We start from the raw sequence: 25,648 nt of genomic DNA, 5'->3' as shown, positions 1-25,648 counted from the left end.
AAAGGTGCTCTAAATCTAGGTATAAGGATCCTAACTATCAAATGATAGCAATCAATAACCAACCAACTAATGAAACAATGGCTGTGTATTTCTCATTCTTCTTCCTTCAATGCTCACACTGTGAATCATCCATAATAAGAAAGTTTTATCTACAACATTGATGCACGGATTGATCAAGTAAAAAGTTGAGTTTGGAGTTTTACATTTTGCATTTTTGTGCTGCTTTGCTTCAATACATACACAATCCAATAAGCATGACAAAGCAAGATCTATCTTTGATTCACAAAAATGTAACATGGTTTTCTTAAGCAGGGAAAGTTTGAATTTTGAGTTTTGAGTTTTGCATTTTGCATTTTTGTGTTACTTTCACTTCAATACACACATCACCCAACAAGCATGATGTATTTTCAAGCCATCAAAATGTCACATGGTTTACTTAAGCAATAAAAGTTTGAGTCTTGTGTTTTGTGTTTTGAGTTTTGCATTTTACATTTTTGTATTGCTTTCACTTCAATACACACACAATCTAACAAGCATGATGTATCTTCAATCCACAAAACTGTCACATTTTTTATTTAAGAAAAAAAAGTTTAAGTTTTGAGTTTTGCATTTTGCATTTTGTGTTTTTGAGCTTTTGAGTGTGTTTTATATCTTCTTCTACTCTACTAAATCCAATCTCTTCAACCTCAATCCAATGAACTAGTTTCTTATGATTCAATCTTTCTAACTTAGCCGCATGGGTTTCGAAAATGCTAGCCACAAATACAAATGATTGATGTCCCAATCATCCCAGCCACACATATGAATAAGCCTCCTATTCTGCCACATGGTAGAAGTGTTAGAACCTCGATGCTTGCACTGTCCCAAGTCCTAGCAATGGAACCAAATTGTTGAGCCAAATGCACCAAGAGTTGAGACTTTAGATAGACTTCTATTCTTTCAAAAGTTGCAACTCACTTCAACAACAATCTCTCACTTTGTCTCTCAACACTCTGCTCTAACTAACCAGGAATCCTCCTCTCTATCTCAAGAAAGCAAGAACATAAGACTAGCTTCGAGGTAAAGTGAACTCACCAACTTAACTTCTCACATTGTAGTCCAAAAGCTTGAAGGCTTGAAGACGATTCCATGATCACGATCAACACGATCCAATGCAATAGCTCCTTCGTATCCACCAACAAGTCAAGAAACTAGTAGAGAAGAAGAGAAAAGCAAGAAGACAACAAAAAGCTTAATCTTTCCTTCATCTATCACTAAATATACCTCTCCTTATATAGACACAAATTAGGGTTAGGGTTAGGTCATCTCTCTAGGATGGCACACTATTTCCAAGTTAGGATTTGTGCTCGAGTTTTCCTTTTAGGGTTTGCGCCCGTATGAATTAGGGTTTACATCCCTTTTGCATTTTAGGATTTTCACCAGTGTGAATTAGGGTTTGCCCCCTCTTTTGAGAATCATTAATCACAAATCCATATGTGCAACACATGCGAGTGCAACACATGCAAGTATGGGTGATAAATACAATATGTGTAGCTGTCACAAAATAATACATCAATGATAACCTGATATCCATGAAGTACAACAATAATACTCAAGTATCCAAAATAATATAATGAAATTCCATCAAATAACAATCCACCAAAAATAGTAGCTGGCACTTGAACTTCTACAACCTTCTCAAAATATTGTTAACAATCCTTATATGTCTTTCATGTTTTAAGCAATATTTTAGTGAAACTTTGTTGCTACACACACTTCAATCCCTCTATTGCTCTAGATCTCTTAGCACCAAGTTCTACTCATACTTAGATTGAGCTAAGCGGAAAGCCATGTTTTGTAGTTTATCCATATTATTTTCCTCCCATTGATTTATCTTTTCCTTTGCCTACTTTGGTTCTTTGTTCTACCAATTTGTGAGGACTTCTAATATAGTTTGCTATTTTCACCAAGTGTGGCCTATAAATTTTCTTTATTAAATTTCACAGTCTAGTTTCTTTTAGAGTTGAATATAGTCATGCATGGTTTTCTCTATCTCATTGTCCAACTCCATGAGTTAACTAGTTTTCTACTATACCTTCTCTCTTGCTTGCATTTGCTTCCTCCAACACTTTCACATGTTGCTCTTGTAATGACTTCAACCCCCTCTAGCTCTCCTTCTATCTAGACTTTCTCCTTCATTGTATGGGTATAGTAACTTTTGAGTAACACACAATTTTATCTTTCAACCACCACATATTGTTCTTGCAACTCTTCATATCCCTTATCTTTGTCATTACTCTCTTTTGGCACAAAGCTACCAAGGCTATCTTTCTCTTCTCATCCAACTCGTCCCTTTGCTCCTCTAGTTCTTTTAGTAACTCTTTAAAGTGTTATGTCAAATTCAGTATATTCATAGGAATGGAAGCTGATGATCCTTCCATCCTTGGTGTTAGATTATTTTTGGCCAAACTCTACATAAAAGTGGATTTTTGGAGATAATTTTAAAGCGCACAAGTGACTCGGGAGGCATAAAAGAGAAAATTTTCATGGAAAATGAAATAGTTGTAGATCAAGAAGCTGGAATTTCCCTAGATGCATTTCAACATTGAGAATTCAAGGCAGGCACTTGTTTGTCAATTGAAGTATGTTTGACCTCCCATTTAATAGTCGCAAGGTTTAGCATTATGGAGCAATTACCAGATCCAGAAGCTAGAAAGCATGTGATGGAGGCCAAGCTAATAGATTTCAATGAAAGCTATTGTCTAGTCAGATCAAAATTTCGAGGTCATTTGCCCCCTCAACCAAGCTGGAACTACTCGACAAAGGGTGAATACTCCAAATTGAACTAATTATTTTAAAGCTTAAGCTTAAAATAAGCTTAAGAAAGCTAAAATCTCTCAAAATGAAACTTAACAAGGAGGAGAGGAATGCGCCATTTTTTCAGTACCTCCTCAAATCCTCCAAAAATAGAAAATTCCGACTCACCATGAATCTCTTCCTCAGGGAAGTTACTATATGTATATCCTCTACATCACGTGCGTTCAAGGCCTATTTATAAATATCATTATCTATGAATTTTTCTAATAAATCATTACATTTTCTATTAAATCTATAAATAGCCCCTATATATTACACCCTTCTATATGTAAAAAAAGTATACAAATGGTATTTGAAAAATACCTTATTTTGAACCCATGTGATGCACACATATATTCATGAGTAACTTACCTGAGCTCTCTTCCCCCTCCTCCTATGAAGACATTGCCATGCACTCTAAGAGTTGTTTTTCAGAGTAATCCTTAGTGACTCTATCTTGCTGGCCTGTTAGGCAGTTGTTTCTAGGAGCTTTTATTGTTGATGTAGATAAAGAAGCCTACCAAATAAAAGAAAGAAAAGAAACAATAAATATATCTAAAAATATACGATATAGAGATGTGTACAAAGGGATTCTAACCCCTAAAATAAGAAAATCAAGAAAAAAAATTTCAAGAGCAAATGATAAATGCCTTGCAAAGGCCTAGTAGATTCCTGGAGATGAGTCAAGGCCAAATTCTTACCTTCCTAGGGTGACTTTTAGCAAAAAAAATAAGTAAGGATGATTGGAGTGAAAAAAAAAAGTAAACGAAAGGAAAAGGAATTAAGTGTCACCTTGTGAGAGCTTCATAGATTATTGGATACCAAGAGACAAGACCTGAGACTGATACCTTATTCTCCTTGGATCACAATATGCTTAGTTCCCTCCTTTTTATACGCCCAAGTATTAGCTATTGAAGAGAAAAATGTGTTCAATGAGAAATATCTAAAAATAAAAGACCAAGCTATAGGAGTCCTTGTGTAGCAAGAGTTCCTGATCCAATTGTCCCCCTTGCCTAGCCTGCCAGCCCCACTCCCCCGCTCTAGATCTCTATCAGATTGTGGTTAGTCTATCTCTCGTGGATTTTATGCTTTGATTTTGTCAAGGGGTAGGGTAAAAGCTGTATTTGTACTCTGTTGTGTATTTGTCTTGTAGCAGCTTGATGCTCTTTATGGTTTATTTATGTATAGATCAATTCGTGGATTTGATGAGCTAAGTTTTCCTGACCCATGATCGCCAATGAGAGCGAATTTTTGGAGCCAATTTTAAAATGTAAAAGTGACCCGTGTAAAAGAGTAATTTTTCATGAAAACGGTTAGAAATCAATGAGCTTGAGTTTTCTTAGATACATTTCAATGCAAGAACCCAACACGAGTATCCCTTCATTAATCAGAGGCCATTTGACCCTCATTTAATGGCCACTTTGTTTGGCATTCAGAAGTAGCTATTGGATCTGAAAGTCGAAAAGCATGTGGCATAGGCCAAGGTAACATATTTTAATGCTAGAAAGCTGCTTGTCCACTCAAATCAGAATTTTGAGATCATTTATTCCCTTAATCAATCTGGAACTACTCATGATCAAGTGTGAACACTCCAAATTAAACTAGTTATTTTAATCTTAAGCTTAAAAGAAGCTTAAGAAAGCTAAAAGCTCTCAAAATGAAACATGATGGGGGAGGAGATGAGGGTGCCATTTTTTCAACACCTCCTCAAATCCTCCAAAAATGGCAAATTCTGACTAGCAACGACTCTCTCTCCCCTCCTGGGTATTGGTTGTACAAATTTTTTACTCTCCATCACTCCAATTCTCACAAAGAATGATGTAGTACTTAGCAAGTTAAAAATTTAGTCTCTCTCTCTGCTCTTTCTTTCTCACTGTAAACGTGGTTCATATGGGCTAAGAGTAAGGCACAATGGATGCAAGTTTGCGATGGAATGCAAGAGATAAATCAAGGAAGTGCTAGCGATTGTAAATGAGCATCACCGACTTTTCATTTTTGAATTACAAAGCAAGCATATGTGATTTTTATGAGTAAGTGGACTTTCTCTCGATTTTATGATGCATATTGGTTTCCTATGGTTGAAATTGATTTCTAGTGGTTGAAAATGATTCATTATTTTAGAAATATCAACATGAATAGCAAGTCTTACTCGTTTATACACTTTATTCAAAACATGCAAAAGTGCGATTTTATGCGAAATCGTAAATTTTATGAGTTGTATCATGGAAAATTGTGTTTCCATGGAGAAACATGAAGAGTAATAATGAATCTCGGTATTCTTGAGTGTTTCACATCAAAAACTACATAAAAACTAAAATTTTAATTACAAATAATTGTAAAATTTTAAAAAATAAACTTTAATTGAGAAAAAAATTAGATATCACGAGTGAAAATTTATGAAAAACTAGAGCTATGTTTGTGCAAGTATAATAGAGGTAGAGCATAAGGACTTGCCTCAACTTACCCCATTTGTATATTCTAGTATGCATTTATGGATTATATTATGAAGAAACATACATGAAAATACCTCTTAACCTACCCATCACAAACAAAACCCTAAACGATAGGGAAGAGGGGGTTTTATGAGTTGGATATGGTTCAAAATCTAATTTGTTGCTACACTTTCATATAGGCTTTGATCTTATTTTAAGTATTAAGAGATACAGTGGCACAGAGTAGGCCGATACTACTTTAATGTTTGAGTACATTCACAATGTTGGTTTCATTTAAGTAAAATGTTTGTGCACTCAAAGTCATCCACTTTGCATTGCATTGCATCGACATGGTATAAAGAGAACTATCTCCTAGATGCATAGCACTTAGTTTTAAACTATTGATCCACAATGAGTGTGAGGTTTCCTATGTTGTCAATTTACTATAATCATTTCCTTGGAGCCAAATCAAGAGAGAAATATACTATTTCCTAGAACGAATATTGTAAAGAGTGTACTTTGTATGTATATATTATTTGTTGAGACATTGCATTCTCGGGCCAATCCCTGGAATGTAGGAGAGTCATAGTGGGGCCACAATGATAAGCTAGGGCTTCTCCCTTTGTGTGTGTTACGAGGTGCTAGCCACCTATATGTTTGGGTACTCCCTTCCTGGCCCGAGATAGTGGGGTTGTTTGGGTAAGCATAGGAGGTTCGACTAGAGTCATAGAACCAGTGTTAACCATTTTTTGTCCTGACACTACATCTACAAACTGCTGATCTTTTATTATATATGGTTATAGTTGCTTTTGATCTCACCTAAGATGGTACAATGACTTGTATAGTGAGCTCATAAACCATACTCTCTAGTCTTTTTATAGCTAGGTCTTCTAGTTTGGAGACCAATATGGGTAATATGGTTGCTACAATTATTAGAAGAGGCATTTCTATTGGAGCCTTATCCATGCTAGGCAACCATCATAATGGTCATATAGTACTAGTGCCTGCTTCTACAAGCTTTCTAGGTTGAGAATAATTAATTCTAGCTCTTCCACTATTGAGGGTAATTTTAGCGACCTTCTAATGGCTAGAGCTATAACTTTCTCCTCTTGAGACTTATTCAACTAACCTAATGGCTAGAGCTATATCCTTCCTCCCTTTTTTTTAGCCACTCCTACTGTTTCTTTAGTCTTCATTCCTCTTCTTTTCTCCTAGATTCATTTTTAGCTCTCTCTAAGTCTCTATCTTCTTTAGCCATGCCCTTTCCTTATTTAGCTAATACCTTAATGATAAACTTTCCATTACTTTTTAGATATGATAGATTTTGGCTTCTTTGATTGCATTTTTTGTCGCTTTGTTGGGTCTCAAGATTCCAAAATTATGGATTTTGGAATATCTTGCTTCTAAGCTTTGTGGTCACTTTAGTATGCTTGAGCTTAAGCCCAAAGGTTAGTTATCATGGGCTCTGGTTGAGTTGCTTCATGTTCTCTAGTTGAGCTTGTTGTGGGAACTTTGGTTGTTGCTCTCATGCTAGTGTTCAACTTTTATCTTATTGATACAGGCCTTTAGGCAATTTCCTCCACATCCAACTACAAATTTTTGAGCTCTTGTTCATATAGGTCTCCCAAGATGTCATGCTCCAATATTCTTGTTCTTTCGGGTTTCGTGAGGTTTCACGGTCCAATGTCCTCCTATGTGTGGGTAATACCTCCTATATTGCTATCCTTAGGGATTCTTGGGTGGTTTTTTTCTCTCGTGTGTGTAGATCCTTGATAACCACTTGTATGATTAATGTTAGCAAACCTCTTAACCCTACCAATGTGGATTCAATCGCCACATTTTTCCTCTTTTTCTCTCTGTTGTTGCTACTGATATGGGTCCTTTGACTCTTATGCCCTAGATCCAAGCGCCTTGTTGTACCATGGATAGCACATGAAACTACACTTTTTAGTGCGGCCACGTGGATCCTACTTATCTCATATAATTGTACCTATTTCCCAAGTACTTTTTTATTTAAATAGATAATTAATTTTATACTTACACTTATTTATTATTGTGTGAATGATAAGTGAAGCACTTATGTATCTAAAAGGATAATGTGGTGTGTTTCAATTATAACCTCACTCTGCATGAGCACTTATTTATATACAAAGAGATGCCTAGCTAGGTTTTTAATAGCCAATCATAGAGGTGTGCATTATGGATGATACATGTCAAGACATCAGTGATAAGCAGGTTATCAAAACCTATTCAACTAACATATACAGCTCTTTGTCACTAAGGATTTAGTCCATATATGGATACAAAATCACATGATCTTCTAATGGGTAGTTATAGATTAAGGCGTGTGCTTGAAATGAAGTGGGAGTGGCATAAGTTGGGTCATATTTAGATGTCTTTATGGCATGACATAGATCAATGTTGACCATGATTTGATATTCCACTCTTTCTCACTATGCTTGTAATATAAACGATCACTGCAAAAATGAGGACTCAAATTGTGTGAGACAATTGAAGTTAGCAATATCATCATGTGTTGTCTCAATAAAACTATGTTTGAAGGAGGTGATTATGCATCCTTTTAAGGCTTTTTTGTGTGAGATTTTGGTTTCCTTAGTAAATATGAACTCAAATTTCTCTCATGAGTAGGGTAGAGACTTCACATCATTGGTGGTATTCTCATTAAGGGGGTCTAGGTCAAGTCATTCATAGCTACACACAAACAAAGTAAAGATATTGTCTAACCATTGAATATATGTAACTATGTCATCTTCTATATTTGCAACCATATAGGCAACTTGTTCTAAGAGGGATTTTCTCTTGTAAGAGGTCATAGTCTTAGGGGCAGACTCAGCTTCATTGGGCTTGTTTGATTGAGAGATATGGTTATTTGATTCTTTCTTGTTTTTGGTGATGGGATTAGGGAATTGTTAGAACTAGATGGGTTTCTCCCAAATACTAGTTGGTGTTGGGCTTGAGGATTAGGGTGCATTACAATGTTAGCAAGCATTATCTTTACCTCATAGTCATGTATGGCTAGTATGATAGTGAGGCAGTTTGATTTTGACAACTGAATGGTTTGTGGCTTATTATGCAATTTGTTTGATAAATTTAAGAGTGTGGACTCTTCATGGGATTGATTGTTGATGAGTATAATTCTTTCCTTTTGTAGACTAGTTGAGCACATCACTTTGTTGGTTGTAGAAGTCGTACCCTTTTGATCTTAGATGGTTGGCACACTATGGGAGCATTATGTGAGAATTTCAACAACCACATCCATTTGTCGCTAACATAGTAGCCTTGGGCCTTGAGGAGAGCCTTAGGAACCCATCTAGTTAGATTGGGGTTGTGATGTTGGCATCATTAGTGTGCATTGGCTAGGGGTTGATTTTTGCAAGTGGCAAGTACATAAGTGGACCTCTCCCTTTTTTTCACAAGTTCTTGTTATCCACTTTTGGTGGTTCATATTTTGTTTAGATACACAAATAATCATTCTTCTATGGTTTGAATAATATTTGAGTAAATCTTTGATGAGAATCCCACTATTATCCTTGAGAGGTGAACTGAAATATGTTGAAAGAATTGGTGGCATTTCTTTCATGGTTGAAGTACCAGCACCCTTGCTTAAAGTTGTGAAAAACTTTACGTTGGGTAACTCTGAGTGAATGTGTTACATTTTGAAATTGAGTAGACTCTTGGTTAGTTTTTTAAGTGGGTATCCCAATAGTACTTTATTTCCAACTACTTTGATTTTAGATAGTAAGTAGAATATAGTTGGTAGAATTTCAATCTTGAAGGTCAACATAATTTAACATTTCCCCAGCAGTACATAAGATCTTCCATTATTCACCTTCATAGTTTTCAAAGTTAGTCAAGGTTGCTTGATGCTCATCTAGTCTTTATATATCATAACATTACAATGAACACCTTCGTCAATTAGGGCATGGATTAGGTGGGATTTCTTTGTGGTCAATGTAATCCTCAAGCAAGTGTCAAGTTTAGTGATTTAGATAGTCCTTAAGGAAATAGATAGTAGTGCCATTGGGGGTCCATGCAACATATGTGCTACTGGATAGATTTTTTTGATTCCACTGCCATTGAGAAAGTGTATATCTTTGTTGTCCAATGTGCAAGCCCAACATTACTAGTTCTACAAATTAGATATACTAGAAAAGGACCTAGACCTCCAAAATTTTTCTTTTTCTTATGCTCTTTGATGGAGCAAAGAAACACAAGGTCATATTTCTCAAAGTCTTTTTGTTTGATGTGTTTTTCAAACAAGCCTTCCATCCTTCTTTGAGTAGGTTAGGATGTCATCGAAGAAGACAAGAACAAAGTCATCAATATAGGATTGAAAAATGTCTTGCATCAGCCCGTTAAAGGTTGCGACTGCACTAGTTAACCAAAAGACATTACAATGAATTCGTAATGGTTGTACCTTATATTGAATGAAGTTTTTAAAATGTCCTCTTCTTTAATCCTTATTTGATAATAGCCCGATCATAGATCAATCTTTGAAAAGATTTTTGCACCTTGAAGATGATCAAGTAATTCATCTTTCCTTGGGATTGGATATTTATTCTTGATTGCCACTTGATTTAGCCCATGCTAGTCGATGCAAAGACGGAGGATTCCATCATTTTGGAACGGCACCAGTTTTGCCCATTATGAATTTCTCAACTTGATGTATCCTTGATCAAAAAGTTGGTTGAGTTATTCTTTCAACTCAATGGCTTCCAGAATGGACATACAATAGGGTTGCTTTGCTATCAATACAACTCGTGGTGCTAGCTTGATCTCATTATCAAGTTCTCTTCATGAAGGAAGCTTTATCAACTCTTTAGAGAATCCATTTACATATTCTTTTAGCCAAGATAGCTCTTTGTCAAATTCTCTCTCTTGCTCAACCTTATTAAGTTTGAATAGGTAAATAGGTAGTCCCTTTATTAACCCTTTCATGATCCGAGAAGCTTTTGCTAGCTGAATTCTAAGATTCCTAGTTTCACCTTGAGTGGTTACTACTTTTTCTTTTTGATCCATGAACATGATTTGACCTTTCCTATAATGAATGTGAACATCATTAGGAATTAGCCAATCCATTCCTAACAGGCACTTGTAAGTTCCTAAATTCATGATTCTAAATCCCATGTTGGAAAGATTGCCTCAAGTTAAAATCCACCCTCTTAGTGTGTTGAGTAAAAATTACATCCTTTCCATTTGCCAACTCTACTAATAATTTAGATACAAGTTCAGTGTTTACTCCTAGCCTCTTTGAAAAATTCGATGAGATAAAGGAGTGGGTACTTCTCAATCAAAATCTTAAAGATTTTACCTTGGTAGGTTGTTGGCATCTGATTTATTGAAAATTAATGGTTGGGGCCCTTCTTATTAGCAGTAGCATGTATCGTTGCTCTCTCCATGTTTGCTTCTAAGGTGGGATCTTCTCCTTCTTCCATCTCGTTGTTCCTTCCCTTGAAGGTTATTCTGGCAACCTTCCCTTTGGTGGCTAATATTACTTAATTCTAGCCATAAAAGTGTCCTTTGTGGATTGGTTACTCTAACTTCAAACATTATCTTTTAAAGTGACCAGGCTTGTTGCAATGGGAACATCTTGGTAACTCCTGATTGCCAACAATAAGTACGAAGTGTTCAACTATGTTTATCTTGGTCTTCTTCCTTTGCCCAATTTGGTATTATCCTTGTATCCACTTGACATGTCCTCACAGTCCTTTGTATGAAGAACTTTGTCCCCAAAATCTTGGATATTAATTACAATTCATGTATAATGGACCTTGCTTCAAATAATATATATTCTAAGTCAAATGAGCACATTGCTTCAAGATGAGTATCCAATGAGGAGTTTAGCCTATGACAAAACTTTGACACTTGCTATTATGTAATGTCCATGGATGGGGGCATACTTCAACAAGATATAGATATGTATGAGGCCCGGCGTGTACTAGCCTTGGCTGGTGCAGCCAAAGCAGGGCCAAATGTAAAGAGAGAACGAGCAGCAGAGGCTGACTTATCGTTGAGTGAACTCATAGCCAAGCGGCTCATGGACAATACATCTGCTGAGCGGAGCGCAACAGCCTTAGCCACCACATTACTCTCAGGATTAGGAGTCACGCAAGGAGCAAAGAGGCAATCTAGAATCCCTATTGTAGCAAAGCAGCTAGACAAGTATGAACCTAGCAATGACCCATATAGCTTTGTGGAGCAATTTGAATAAGTTTGCGAAGCAAACGGTCTCATGGACCTTGCACAACGCTCTCAAGCTTTCGGTCTGTGCTTAGATAATAAGGGGAGAATTTGGTACACTAGTCTAGATGCAGCTAAGCGCATGAACTTTGCCCATCTTAAGGACCTCTTTATCAAGAGATTCTCGAGGCAGGGTACTCTGACAATCTCATCGTCCAGTTGATGAATGTCAGTCCGAGGGAAAAGGAAGACGTAAGGAACTATCTCACTCATGTGCGTAGCCTCTTCAAGAGGATCCCTGCAAATGAGCGACCTAACAAGAAAGTTGTGTCTATCGTATTTATAAATGGAATTCAAAGCGAGGAGCTCTACAAGGCTTTAGCTAGTAACTCCACTTTACATCAAGACGTATTAGCTAGAGACTTTCAAGAGGCAATAAGGATGGATGATCAGCTTAGGGAGCGAAGCCTGAGGAACACCAATCCAGACAGTATAAGTCAGAGCTCCAGAGCGGTCAACAGTTTCAGGAGAGAGAGAGAACTCTAGCATACAGGATAAGGGAAAGAGTGTTGACCAAGGCCAGGAGCTGGATGAGGTAAGAATGGAGCTTGCACGATTGCAAGACCAAATGAGGAAACTTGTGCGGTCGCATGTGCAGTGTATATACTGTGGCGATAACCACCTTCCAACCGAGTACCAAGATCATAGATCTAGGTCGTGCTCAAACTGCGGTAGGTTCGGTCATGATGCATTACATTGCAGACTGCCAAGGAGATTCCTACATGCACAGCAATAAAACCCTCCATACTTAGGCAACAGGCCATCTAACCTCTTTGGCAGGGGAGCCCAGTTGGCGCTTCCAGCACCAAATGACACAAGACCGGCCATTCCTAGGCTAGAGATGAACCCAACTGGCATACCCAGACCACCAGGGCCCTATGTAACCCATCCACCGAGTGACGCTCCTATTCATTATGTGGAAGAACCTAGTGAAGAGGAGACCTACGTGAACCCATACATATCCTATGATAAGGAAGGTAATCTAGTCACAATGGACTACTGACTAGTACCGGTGATGGCGCTAGGTAGAGGAAGAGGCAGAGGCTTTGGAGGACCAAGCCAAGATCCAATCTCATGCTGGACTTGCGGTCATCCAGGCCATATTTCATCATGTTGCCGGAAAGGAAACATGCAAACAAGGACAAAGTTGACCTTCGATGCACCGAGTGTGGAATCACACCCCTATTTCCTGACTGTCCTAGACGGAAACCATCAACTAGTTCTGCCAACGGCACGCCCTCAATACCCTAGGGACTGTTTGGTGTGGAGACCTTTGATAGTGAGGATACATCCATCCCACTACATGTCATGAAGCGAGCACAGACAAAATAAGCAGACATCTCATTGCCTGGGCCAAGTAACTTGGATGCAGCCTCGTTGGGAAAGAAAAGCCAAAGGAGAAGGAGAAAGAGAACAGACGCAAAGATTACATGTTGAGATAACAAGCTCAACACATGCGGACATTAGTGATGGACCACCTTGTTAGATGGGTCCACACATCTACACTTAGCACCTCGGTAGTCATTATGACTCTCACATGGCTACTGACTCATTACTTACTATATTCAGGTTGTTACACCTATTTACAGCTAGTATAGCTATAGTGCCAGTCGACTAGTGTAGTCGGTTATACATTGTTTGACTTAGTAGGCCACTTTCCTTTATATTGTATATTATCTATACTTTGTGTACATTATAAAGTGTGTGGAAGAAGAAGAAACCAATAAGAAAACGTTTTGGCTCTTCTTGTCTCTTGAGTGAGCTTCTCCTTGTGCATTCTGTGTGTGTTCAATGCAGCATCTTGAGCAAGTCCCCCCACCATGCAATTCTTGACATGGTATCAGAGCTGCACCACTAATTGAGGCTAGTTTTGAAGGCTAAAGCAAAGGAGAGGAGCCAAGGATTTGAGCAAGCAAGCAACGAGTAAGAAGCTCTTCCATTCTCTACTTCTTCTCTTGGACAGTGCATATGGAGGCACCGGAAGCAGGGCAAAGCAAAAATCTCAGATTGCAGTGAGATTTGGTGTGTGCGAAGAGTGCTGTGTATTTCTGCAAATAAGCCCTTCAAGGCTTTTTCCGCTGCTATTTTGGCCATTCGAGGCCATTTCAGGCCTCGTTTTAGACTCGCAAGGTTACGGACAGCAGTTCGAGATATCCTGCAATTTCAGCTGTGTCTACCGTATACACGTGCATAGGTTACAGATTTCAGATCTGTAAGTTCAAAGGTGTTTACCAGGTAATAAACATAAGTTTTATCTGAAAACTGGTTGCAGATTGCATGTATTGTTGAGCAGACAGTAAAAAAGACTGTCTGGTGTATTGTTGTACACTACAGGTCAAGGGTTGCAGAAGATTTACTTGTTGTTTGGTATTAGTTTTGTGATAATGGCAAAGAACAGTGGAAACCCCATCATTGAGAAGCTCGACAAGAACAACTACCCTTCATGAAAGTTCCATGTCACAAACTTTCTTATTGAAAAAGGCCTCTACGAGTTTGTTTCAGGTGAAGAAAATGAGTCGGAGGTGAGTGATCCTCCAACTACAGAAGAGACAAAGGCACAAAAGGAATGGAATGCGAAAAACAAAAAGGTCATGTATTGGCTGTCTATAGTAATTGACAATAATATGCTGGGACATATTAGAAATGCAGAGAATTTATATGTAACTTGGACCATACTTGAAAGTATGTTTTCCGTAAATACAAAGGCACGAAATATTCAACAAGCAAGAGTTGAATATATTGAAGAAAGGAAAGATGCCTATCAATGAGTATGCACTGAAGATAAGAAGCATTGCAGATGCCTTGGCAACGATTGATGCAATGCCCGATGATGATGATTTAGTGTCATCTACCTTAGGTGGACTTAACAATGAAAAGGTTTGGAAGTCTTTTATAACTTCCGTATATGTCAAAAAGCCATTTTCAGATTTCAATGAGTTAGTCTCCCTTATGATCACTGAAGAGATCAACATGCAGAGTGAGACATCTGAAAAAAGTGGTGAACAAGTCCAAGCTTTCTATTCGAGTTCAGGAAGGGAATGTGGCAAGTCCTCTTCAAGAGGTCGTGATACAGGACGTGGTAGTGACAACCAGCAAAACAAATTGAATCAGTAATTTGGCGATATGCAAGTTTCAGGAGGTCGTGGTAACTTTAGAGGCAGGGGGATCTTTAGAGGAAGAGATAGATGGCAGAACAAAGATTCTAATAACTTTGGTATTGTGTGTCACTACTGTGGCAAAACAGGTCATATTACAGCCCAATGTTATGCTAAGAAAGATGATATTTGCAGTGGTAAGTTGCAGCAAGAAAACTATGCATCATCTTCATAACAGAATGAAGACAAAAATGAACGTCTGTTTGTTATGCAGCATATGTTGAATGCTGTTACAGGAAATGGAACACATGATGTTTGGTATGTTGATTCAGGTGCATCCAATCATATGACCAGCCATGCAGAATGGTTTGGAGAGAGACAGGATTTGCAAAATACAGGTTATGTGCAAACGAGTGATGATTCATGCCACCCAATTTCACACATTGAAAAAGTTCCCTTATCCTTGCATGATGGTAAGACAAAGAGTCTTTCAGATGTATTACATGTGCCATCTATTACAAAGAACTTGGTGTCAGTCGGTCAGATGGTAGAGCAAGGGCTACAAGTCAGATTTAATGCAAAGGGTTGCTTTGTAGAAGACTTCAATGGCAAGTGCAGGTTGGTTATAAAGGGAAGTAGAGTTGGACGTATGTTTACTCTAGATGCTGAAATTCCTACTATGAATGCTGTTATGTATGCTAAAGGAAAATGTGTTATTGCAGATATTGAAATTTGGCACAAACGCATTGGATTGCAAATGTACAAAGGTTGAAATTAATGCAGTCCAAAGGGTTGGTTACAGGTTTGTCTACATTTAGAATTACAGAATTTCACAAGGTATGCGAAGCATGTCAGTTTGGTAAGCAGGCAAGACAACCCTTTTCACATGATAGAGATGTAAGCAAAAATATCCTTGATGTTGTGCATACAGATATTTGGGGGCCTACACAAAATGTATCTCTTGGAGGCAGTTCATACTTTGTCACATTCATTGATGATTGTTCTAGAAAGCTGTGGGTATATTTTATGAAGGAAAAGAGTGAAGCGTTTGAGCACTTTAGAACTTTCAAGGCTGCAGTTGAAAGAGAAACAGGCTTGAAAGTAAAGTGCTTGAGGTCAGATGGAGGGGGAGAATATCTCTTGAATGAGTTCAGTGATTTTCTGAGGTCTCATGGGATAAAGAGACAGTTCACATGCAAGTATACCCCACAGCAAAATGGGATTGCAAAAAGAAAAAACAAGCATATTGCAAAAGCTGGACACGCCTTGATGGTTGAAAAGAATATGCCTAAGCATTTCTGTCTGAGACTGTTCATACTGCTGTCTATATTATGAATAGAACTCCCACAGCTGCAGGTCATGATATGACCTCCAAAGAATATTTTACAGGTAAAAAGCCTAATATCTCACACTTGAAAGTGTTTGGCTATATTGCATATGTTCATGTGCCAGATGAATTGCGAAAGAAACTGGATCCAAAGGCTGAAAAGTGTGTCTTTGTTGGATACTCTTTAGAGCAAAAAGAGTATCGTTGTTATAACCCTGTCACATGTAAGTTCAGAGTGAGCAGGGATATCATCTTTGATGAAATGAGCAATTGGTATGCATCTAGTAGTGATGCATTGAATGATGATGATGATCATAACACTCATGTGCAGGCTGGAAAGTAAGAATCACGGACTCTTAGTGGACCACAGACATCATCTAGTAGTCCTTGGTCTGGGAGACTAAGGAGTAGCTCTACATCTTTAGGTGCATCTAGTAGCACTACAGGTAAAGACAAAGGAAAGAATAAAGTGTCAGATAGCATTGATGCAGTTCTTGATGGAGACTCTAGTGGCTCAGAGAGATTGGATGATAAGCTTAGCATTCCTTCAATGAGGACTCCAGGTGTACAAAGAGCATGCGTCAATGCAAAGACTCCATTGAGTGATCCAGTGGTACGCAGGTCTAGTAGGGTGAGATACCTTATTAACAGATTTGGTTTTGAAGGTTATACATCTTACCATTATGCTTATATGGTGAAAGTGATTGAGGATATTAAGCCCACATATTTTGAGGAGGCTGTTGGTCATGCTCATTGGGATGCAGCAATGGATGAGGAGATGGCTGCATTAGAGGCCAATAAGACTTGGGATCTAGTATCATTGCCGAAGGGCAAGAAAGCTATTGGATGTAAGTGGATTTATAATATTAAGCACAATGCAGATGGTTCTATTAGTAGGTACAAAGCTAGGCTAGTTGCAAAAGGCTATGTCCATACATATGGCATAGATTATGAAGAAACCTTTAGTCCAGTTGCTAGGATGGCAACTATTAGATGTGTGATTGCTTTGGCAACAGCCAAAGGTTGGAGGTTACAGTAAATGGATATGAAGAATGCCTTCTTACATGGTGATTTGCAAGAAGAAGTGTATATGGATCAACCATCAGGTTATGAAGATTTAGAGCATCCCACGTATGTGTGCAGGTTGAAGAATACACTCTATGGGCTCAAGCAAGCACCTAGAGCATGGTCTGACAAGATCAGAGAATATCTTGTCAATATTGGCTTTTATGTTTCTGATGCTGATCACTCACTTTATGTGAAAAAGAGAGATGCAGGTTTGGTCATCATAGTCATCTATGTGGATGACTTGATTATTACAAGTAATAGTGATAGTGAGATTACTAAAGTCAAGGACTTTTTGAAGAAGAAGTTTGAGATAAAGGACTAAAGGTACTTCCTTGGCATTGAGGTGATCAAATGTGATGATGATATATGGCTGTCCCAAAGACAATATGGCTTGGATATGTTATCCAAGTATGGTATGACAACATGCAAACCACTTTCAGTCCCATTGGAGCAGAATGTAAAGTTGAGTGCTGATGTTGGGGATGAGATAGAAGACCCTACTATGTTTAGGAGGATAATGGGGAGTTTGATCTACATGGCAATTACAAGGCTAGACCTGAGCTACGCTGTTGGTCTTGTGAGTCAGTTTATGCAAGTACTTAGAAAGCCACATTTGGATGTAGTCAGACACATATTGAGATATGTGAAGTCCACATTATGGACTTTTCTATGAGGCTAGTACAAATGTACATGTGTTTGGATACAGAGATGCAGATTGGGTTGGTAGTATGTCTGATAGAAGATCTACCAGCGGATACATGTTCTCTCTTGGTAGTGCAGCAGTTACTTGGAGCAGCAAAAAGCAATCTACATTTGCTTTGTCAAGTACAGAGGCTGAGTATAGAGGTGTTGCTATTGCAACATATGAGGTAGTATGGCTGCAAAAGTTATTGGCTGATTTAGATGTGCAGGTGGAAGGTCCAGTTGTCATTTATTGTGACAACATGAGCAGTATACAGTTGGCTAGGAACCCTATGTTCCATACCAAGACAAAGCATATTGAGGTACACTACCACTTTGTGAGAGAGAAGGTACTAGCAGGTGAGATTGACTTGGTGTATGTCAGCACACAGGATCAGATAGCTAACACCTTCATGAAGGCATTGGATACAGAGAAGCTTCAAAAGTTTCGAAGCTTACTTGGAGTTGCAGAGATGCAGTTGAGCTTGAGGGGGAGTGTTGAGATGACAAGCGCATGCGGACATTAATGATGGACCGCCTGGTTAGATGGGTCCACACGTCTACACTTAGCACGTCGATGGTCATTATGACCCTCACATGGCCATTGACTCATTACTTACTATATGCAGGTTGTTACACCTATTTACAGTTGACATAGTTATAGCGCCAGTCACCTAGTGTAGTTGGTTATGCATTGTTTGACTTAGTAGGCCACTTTCCTTTATGTTGTATCTTATCTATACTTTGTGTACATTGTAAAGTGTATGGAAGAAGAAAAAAAAACTAGCAAGAAAACGTTTTGGCCTCCATCTCTCTTTTTGTCTCTTGAGTGAGCTTCTCCTTGTGCATTATGTGTGTGTTCAGCATAGCATCTTGAGCAAGTCCCCCCACAACGTGATTTTTGAAATTACCCTTAAGACTGAGGAAGCTACAACACTAGTGACAGGAAAGAGGGTCATTGATGCAGAGGCAGAGACCTCAGCTCCTAAGACGGCAGAACTAGGGTGTGCCAAGGCAGGGGAATACCCCCACCCCAAACAGCAACTTGAGGCTATAGCCAAAGTTAAGGAGTGGGTCAAGGACGCCCAAGAACACCTTAAGGATGTAGAGCTCATACTGGAAGATAAAACTGAAGATCTCTCTAGTGTGAGTACACCCGTTTCACCATCGCGACCTCAATCGGGGAATGCACCCATACCACATGAGTTGCCACAAAGGTAAGACCAGGAAGAAGCATGTCAGCAAGCTAACCAAGACATATAGCCAAAGAGTGCTGACCAAGGAGAAAGGCAACCACCCAGCAATCTCCTCACCACTTTAGTAACCACGCCAGTAACCTTGAGCCTAGGAGATCTGCTTCGGTAGCACATTTTCTTATGGCAAGAATTAAACCACTGGGTGAAGGGAAAAGAGGAGCACACTACCGCTGACTTGCAAGAGCAAGACGCAGTCACGCAGATTCCAACAAGCCTAACACTACACTCAGTTCCAAGGTCACTGCACGTCAATGCTTTCTGGGAAGGCACTGAGATGCATGCAATCTTACCTATCTTAGCCTTAGGGGATGTAACACGAAAAGGAATCATAGACACAAGCGCCGGTGTCAGTGTCTTGAGCCACACAATTCTACAGGCCTAGGGAAACCCACCCATGGAAAGGGCTAGGTTCAATGTCACATTGGCAAACGGAATGAAGGTCAGACCATTCGAGGTCCTAAAGAACTGGTCAATGAAGGTCGCAGAGGTACAGTTTTCCATGAACTTCATTGTCATGAAGGGAGTGGACTACGACATACTATTAGGCCGACCCTCGATGAGGAATACTCGAGTTATTGAAGATTTGGGTAACAATCTCATATTCTTGGGAAATAGAACAGAAGCACAGTAAGGGTTGAGATGGATACCTGGAAGACTACTCCAGTCGACCTTGATGCTATCTCAACCATACTAAAAGGTGATGCACATGCAAGCAAACCCTATGGGTCATTGACCAAGTGCATCCCTTGCCCTGAGGACGAGCGGGATTAGATGCACGTCTTGGCAACCATTGACCTACCGTTCTCAGATGAGGAAGAGTTATATAGGCAAGTTGCTAAATCCCCAAGCATGCTAACAAGGTAGCCCATCGTACCACTTTGCATAATGGAAGGAAGCTCATGTAACCCAGGGAAACTGGTCTCATTCCATATCCCCACCAACAAGCTTGAGCTTTAAGAAATCATAGAGTACCTGACCGATAAACTAAAGGACAACATGGCTGCCAATCTAAAACCCCTAAGTGATCTTTTGGCTAAGCCTGAGTGGAAATTGACCAAAATTCACGATCTGAACGTATGATACAATTTGGCTTTAGTCACTAACGAAAAGGAGATTGGAGAGGAAAGCCTTGGGGATGACGAACAGTCAGAGGGACAAGACTCTAATGATGAGTACGAGGCCTGCCGCTCTATTGGAGATAAGAGTGAAGAAGAGTTAGACACGATAAAATATGACACTAAAGGGAGAACGATCAAATAGATCAAGGCAAACTCTAGGCCTAGAAGGGAAAGAGCAAGCTGGAATGAAAGAGTCATGTGGATGGAGTGCGATAGATCTTGGTTGGAGCACATAGGAGCCATGGATTACGAGCAGGTAGGAGTGGTGGAACCATTGGTAGTTCTAGTGCTTAAAACGGATACACCTACTGAATTATGACCCCCTGGCAAAACTCCTTCCTCAAGCGAAGGATGTGAGTTTAACTTGGAATCAGAAGTCAATACGGAGAGTGGTCCCGAAATACCCCAACCCTCTAAGGTCAGACACACCAAAGGGAACTTGCCAGTCCATCTAAGGCGCAGACGGCTAAAGGAGGAGGCCAGGAAGTGCACTAAGGACTCAAAAGCAAAGAGGCAAAAAAAGCCGCAGGATCTCCCCAAACGCTTCACAAAGTTTAAGAAGGCTGATAGAGTGGTGATTTTGCTAGGAGCAAAGAGACAAGGGTAAACTAGTGAGCCAATTGAGGGACCCGCCAAGGTCAAGAAAGTCAACTTGGCAGGGAAAGGTGAGAAGCCTCAACCTGTGTTCATTGCTAACGACTTGACCAAGGATGAGGAGGCTAAACTTATTGCTCTCCTAGGAGAGTATGTCGACGTGTTTGCTTGGTCCTTGGAGGAACTTAAAGGAGTCGATCCTAAGGTTGTGACCCATAATATCTCAATGGTTCCAGATGCGGTGCCAACAAAGTAACAACCTTACCCTATGAATCCCAAACACGCCTATGCATTGAAGGAGGAAATCGATAAGCTCCTAAATGTAGGATTTATATATGAGATTGAGTACACGGATTGGGTATCAACTATAGTGATCGTTATGAAAAAGAATAGTAAAATTTGAGTGTGCGTGAATTATAAGAAAGTTAATGCCGCTACGAAGAGGGACAACTATCCTTACCGCATACCGAGTACATGCTGGAGAGAGTAGCAGGCAAAGAAACCTACAGCTTCCTGGATGGCTTCTCTGGCTATAATCAAGTGTAAGTGCACCCTGATGACAGGCACAAGACTGCCTTTACCATGAAGTGGGGTGTATTTGTCTACTTCTCGAAAGTCCATCATTAGTACCCTCTCCCTACCCATTTACCTTAAGGAAATTCAAGAGACGAGGTTATCCAAAGGTACCCTTGACACTAAGCAAGATTTTATCATTTTAAATATAGACTCTAATAAAGCTTATGGAAGGATTGAAAGGGGATTTCTATTTCAATCCAACAATGCTTCAAACTTTGAAAGAAGAAACATCAAGTTTGTGAAAATTATGGTTTGCAATGTCTTCTAGAATGTCTCAAACTAATATCCTTACCTTCCCATTTCCCGTAAGAAAATTCCACAAGATAGGTTTTTCCAACTCCCACTTTTGCTTTATACTATTTTTTTTGCCAACTAAGGATGGCTTGTCCACTCAAAAATTGATGCAAGAAACCTAAAAGGGATTCCTCTATCTACTTGTAATAGACTAATGGTCTTCACCTAGTTGTAGAGGATGATACAATGGAACGGTTTGCAATGATGATCGCTCAAGTTACATATATCTCAAGCAAAAATCCTTGCGACCACTGAAGAGGAGAGAGGTCCATGGTCGCTCAAATTTCTCCAAATTTGTGAAAGAAGGGGAATTTACCTTCTTGAAAATATTTGCTTCTAGTTATTATTTTGCAAAAACATATAGAAAAGACGGATAATCCATTCATTTGAGGTGAGACAAGAAGGATCCCTGCAGGATTTCACCAAACAAATTATTTCCCGAACCTGCTTGCGATGCGAAATTCTAATGTCGGTAGTGGGTGGCGTAGCTAGTCGCTGAGAGCCACTCGGTCGGGGACCCTGCGTACAAGAGTAACGATGGAGGCAAGCTCGCCCGTGTCCCACAGCACGATGTCAATGAAGGCTTGAGATCTATCGACAGACAGGAAGTAGATATATTAAAGAAAGTGAAAACAGGCGACTACACTTCGACGCTCGACAAAAGAAGAGGATGTATATGGATTTTATAAGAAAACAGGCGACAAATTACCTTCCCAAATACGGCCTTCCTCCAACCCAGTGTTTGCATGCGCCATTAGAAGTTCTAAGACAGAGAGAACATGGGTCCCCATTAGACAAACTGATTCTGCATGCGAATCACAGACTTGAGGAAAAGGAGAAACAGGACGAATCCGCGACTCGAGAATAATGGCGCTGACGGGTTTTCTTCTTTCAGCGAGCTTTGGGGTGGAGCTCCCTTCAGTCCAATCCAGGAAAGAAAATCATCACTAATTGACGAATCTGCAGTGACTGAGTTTTGTAATACAGCGATGATGTGCATCGTAAGCGACGCCTGCCACCTCTGGACAGAAGGAAGCTCCATCGCAAGGCAGGCGGAACTCTGCGCTTATATCAGCTCTTGTACCTAATACAGCGTAGAGGTGTGACACAGAGAGAGAGAGAGAGAGAGGGATGCGTGCGACCATGACGACCCATTATACATAGGCTACAGTAGAGCTATGGTGAATGGACAAGGTAGGGGTTTGTTCTCATTACCAGTGGAAATTCGTGTTGATAATTTTACCCGCAATATTATGAAGGCAAGGAAACGTTACGGAACATCCAGATAGATCTTCGTCAAGATCCTTTCCTGCCGCAAAATCATTGTTGCCGTTCTTATTGTTCTTGTCATTGTCATAGTTATCATTTTCTGCTCAAATTAATGATATTGTATATGTCCCGAAGAAAAGTATGATATTGCAGCGTCAGCCGAGATTTGAGGGAGACCTGCTGCTCAAGACTTAGCTCACAAGAAAGCGCCACCACTCCAAAAGCAGCAACGATTGAGACCTCCCCTCTCTCTCTCTCTCTCTCTCTCGTGATGTACAACCACACAGGTCGGATGCTTTGAATCCATAGAATCTACACTTCTATTATATGCTTTTGCTGTGTGTACGACTTTTATGCAGGTGTGTACATCGATAGGCGCCTCGTGAAGACATTTTGTTAGGAGCGTACGCAAAGAAAGCTTTTTCCCTTACTTTATAATCAAATGATGACCATTGACTAGCAAAGAAACCTTCAACTTCAAGGATTTACAAAGCTTTTTCCCTTACTTTATAATCACATGACTAGCAATGAATGGCTACCGCTTCTATAAGCAAGTATAGTTTGTAGTTGTCTTGTCCATCGTCACGCTTGGCATAGGAAAGCTGTATATATTTGAACAATCTGGTTCGGCATAAGCGAGAAAGAACCTTAAATCCACTTGGGTGTCCTCTCAATACATGGAGAGAGAGAGAGAGAGAGAGAGCATAAATTTAGAGCTAAATTTTCTCTATCTTATTTCTTGTAGGTTCGTCGGAAAGCCCCCAACTTTCAAAGGGCTTTCCGAACCTACCTTTTTTTCCAAACCTCTTTTTTTCAATTAAAACCCCCTCCTCTCCCCTCTCTCTCACTTGTAATCTCTTATTTTCTTTTTCTCCTCTTTTTAATTAAAATCTCATTTTTCCCCTCCTCTCTTTCTCTCTCTCTCTCTCTTTTAAGTTAAAACCCACTCCTCTCTCTCTTACTTATAATCTCTTTCTTTTTTCCCTCCCTCCTCTCTATCTCATGTGTAAGGTCAAGGTTCTCTCTCTCTCTCTCTCTCTCTCTCTCTCTCTCTCTCTCTTAATTAAATCAAACTGTTTTTAAAATCAAAAGTCTCTCTCAGTTAGATTAAATTTTTCCCTCCTCCCTCTCTCTCTCATGTATAATGCCTAGGTTCTCTCTCTCTCTATACTTCTTAATTTAAACTTTTTTAATTAAATAGTTTTAAAAGTTTTTTAGATAATTTTTCACACATTTTGAGAGGGAGATAGAATAAAAAAAAGAAGAAGGATTTTTATAAAAAAGAATAAGAAAGAGAAAGAGAGAGAGAGAGAGAGAGGAGAAAGAGAAAATAGAATAGTCTTTTTTAAATTAAACATTTTTTAATTTAGTTTTTTATTTAGAGAGAGAGAGAGAAATAGGAAATATAGTAGTGAAATCATAAGCTAGTGGTATAGGGTTCCACCTTTGAGCCTAATTAGGCTCTTGGCTCAAAAAACAAAGAGAAAATATATAATTTGAAAGGGAGAGAAAATAGGGGGAGAGAAAGGGAAAAAGAGGAAAGAGACTAAGAGGAAAAAACTTGAAAGAGAAAGAGAGAGAAAAAGAAAAATAAGTAGAGCGAGAGAGAAACCAAGAGAAAGATACAGAGAGAGCAAAAAAGAAAGAAGAAAAGAGTGAGGGGGAATAGAGAGAAAGAGAATTATAGAGAGAGGAAATATAAAATTTAAGAGAAAAAAAAAAGAGAGGAATGAAGAAAAGGGGGGAGATATACATAGTTAAAAAAGGAGAGAGAAAAGAAGAAGAATTCTAGAGAGAGAAAATATAAGATTTAAAATAAAGAGAAAAGAAAAAAATTCAAAGAGAGAATGAAGAGAGAGAATAAGAAAAAAAGTAAAAAAGAGGAGGAGAGAGAAGAAAAAGAGAGGAGAGGGGGGAGAGAGAGAAGAAGAAGAAAAAAAAAAGAGAAAAAAAGAAAGAGAGATGGGAAAAAAGAGGAAAGAGAAAAGTCTTTGTTAATTTAAATATTTTTTGAGGGGGAAAGAGAGAGCGTGAGAGAGAGAGAGAAGATAAAATTTAAAAGAGAGATGGAGAAGAAAAAAAGAAAAATTAGAAGAAATGGAAGGAGAAGAAAAGGGGATGGCGAGAGAGAGAGAGAGAGAGAGAGAGAGAGAGAGAGAGGAGAAGAAGAGAGAGAATATGAACATAAAGAGAGAGAATTATATATAGAGAAAAAATAAAATGTACATACTTTAAGAGAGACTAAGGGGGCGAGAGAAAGTGAGAGAAGAAGAAGAAGAGGACACACAAAGAGAGAGAGGGAGGAAACATGAAGAGAGAATTATAGAGAGAGGAAAGATAAAATTTAAAAGAGAGAGAGAGAGAGAGAAGAAAAAAATAGAAATTAGGAGAAAGGGGAGAAGAAGAAAAGGAGGCGGAGAGAGAGAGAGAGAGAGAGAGAGAGAGAGAGAGGAGAAGAAGGGAGAGAATATGAACATAAAGAGAGAAAATTATATATAGGGAAAAGATTAAATTTACATACTTTAAGAGAGACTAAAGGGGGGAAAAGAAAGTGAAAAAAGAAGGAGAGAGAGAGAGAGAGAGAGAGAAAGAGGAAAGATAAAATTTAAAAAGAGAGAGAGGGGAAAAATAGAGGAGAGAGAGAAAGAAAAGAGAGAAAAGAGAGAAAAAGAAGAAGAGAGAATATAAACACACACAGAGAGAGAATAATAGAGAGAGAAAAATTAAAATTTAAAAGAGATCGCGAGAGAGCAAGAGAGAAAAGAAAAAATTTAAAAGGTGAATGACGAAAGAGAGAAAAAGAAAAAAAATGAAAAAAGAGGAGAGAGCGAGAGAGAGAAAG

General features: G+C 39.0%; 1 long non-coding RNA gene across 6 annotated transcripts; it reads right to left on the bottom strand.

The window, feature by feature from the left end:
- Positions 1–321: 321 nt before the first annotated feature.
- LOC148025624 (uncharacterized) lies at positions 322–22,765 on the bottom strand. 6 transcript variants are annotated; one of them, XR_015693128.1, is made up of 4 exons: positions 22,247–22,763; positions 21,982–22,128; positions 1,075–1,163; positions 322–819 (listed from the first exon to the last, which is right to left on the bottom strand). It is a non-coding gene; the product is annotated as an uncharacterized LOC148025624 (long non-coding RNA). The 6 variants fall into 6 exon arrangements; XR_015693131.1 differs by having other exon boundaries at positions 323–819; positions 1,075–1,190; positions 22,247–22,765; XR_015693127.1 differs by having other exon boundaries at positions 329–870; positions 22,247–22,762.
- Positions 22,766–25,648: the final 2,883 nt, after the last annotated feature.

This window comes from Lygodium microphyllum, chromosome 14 (genome assembly GCF_053477565.2).
Source record: "Lygodium microphyllum isolate KBCC chromosome 14, Lygodium_microphyllum_v1.1.10, whole genome shotgun sequence".
Classification (NCBI taxonomy): Eukaryota; Viridiplantae; Streptophyta; class Polypodiopsida; order Schizaeales; family Lygodiaceae; genus Lygodium; species Lygodium microphyllum.
Note: the sequence above shows the minus strand (reverse complement) of the source record. Positions and strands in the feature narration are given on the sequence as shown.